General features: G+C 40.5%; 1 non-coding gene across 1 annotated transcript; it reads right to left on the bottom strand.

The window, feature by feature from the left end:
- Positions 1–351: 351 nt before the first annotated feature.
- Positions 352–542, bottom strand: LOC138794279 (U2 spliceosomal RNA). Its single transcript, XR_011363432.1, has one exon. It is a non-coding gene; the product is annotated as a U2 spliceosomal RNA (small nuclear RNA).
- Between the last annotated feature and the right edge of the window lie 810 nt (positions 543–1,352).

The following is a 1,352-nucleotide window of genomic DNA, read 5'->3' as shown; positions in this document are numbered from 1 at the left end:
ATGGATACATTGGGAAAGTGCAAAAATGACATTTCTCTGTTCAGGCACGCATGGGCCCCATTCATCCAATGGCTTGAACGTAGTTACTATGTTTTGCCATGGAAATGAATGGGGCCTGTGCTTGTCCAAACAGTAATATGTCATTTTGACCGTTTCCATGCTTCAGAGACACAAATGGTGGTGTGAACCCAAGATGGTGCGGTGGCGTTATGTAGGCCTTACTGGTAATATATGTATAATAATATATATCTGTGTATGGCGCTTCTCTCAGTAGCAGTATGTGGGGCTTTCCAAGTAAGTCTTGGTATGATTGCTAAGTAAGGTTTGGGTAAGTATAATTTTTTTTTTTTTTTTTGGTGCATTGAACCTGGAGGCACTGCAATACCAGGTCAATGCCTGGAGAGGACAGAGCAAGCTCTTTTTCCATCTCCCTGTTCTAAAAATCTATTTAATATATGGTCCCCAGATAGGGGACGTATCAGATATTAAACTGATAAGAACAGATACTACACTTGATCTTAGCCAAAAGGCCGAGAAGCGATGGATAAGTATGATTTTGACATGCATTGGGTAAGTATGATTTTAGTAAGTATGATTTTGACATGCATTGGGTAAGTATGATTTTGACATGCATTGGGTAAGTATGATTTTAGTAAGTATGATTTTGACATGCATTGGGTAAGTATGATTTGGGTAAGTATGATTTTGATTTGCATTTGGTAAGTTTGATTTTGACATGCATTGATCAGACTGACCATTACCTTTACATATATGTCCACTAATTTATGTGACTGTGAATAACAGAATAATGTGACAAACCTCATCTAATATTCAGTTCTGGATGGATTTAAGTTTTGCAGGATACATCTCCCCCTTTCATGTCTTGGAAATATAGGATATAACAATAAACAGACAAGTTGTTATGTGAACTTGAACCCTGTGGTTTCCTATCGGTTGGCTATAAAGAGTTATTTGGACCTTGGATGAGGTCTAAGAACGATGAGTGACGTGAAGGAACAGCGAGCGTCCCAATGCTTCTGGCTATACGGCACTGTCTTCAGTTCCATTTCTCTGCCTGGCTGGGTCATGTGACCTCGGGGTGCCCTCATAGGAAGTCATCAGATCACAGACCGTCCTTTGTGTCCGCACTTTAGCGATGCTCTTGTTCTGTACATGTGACAACACAGGTTACACTGTTTAATAATAATGACGCCTTTGTCTATGGGACTGTTGAAAAATCTTGGGCTACTGCTCTGCTTGGCATGAATTTGCATAGTATCCTTTTGTTACGCACATACCAGCTGCCCCCATCCACTAATACCTCCTGAAACATACCAGCTGCTCCCATGAAC

Source organism: Dendropsophus ebraccatus, chromosome 5 (genome assembly GCF_027789765.1).
Source record: "Dendropsophus ebraccatus isolate aDenEbr1 chromosome 5, aDenEbr1.pat, whole genome shotgun sequence".
Classification (NCBI taxonomy): Eukaryota; Metazoa; Chordata; class Amphibia; order Anura; family Hylidae; genus Dendropsophus; species Dendropsophus ebraccatus.
Note: the sequence above shows the minus strand (reverse complement) of the source record. Positions and strands in the feature narration are given on the sequence as shown.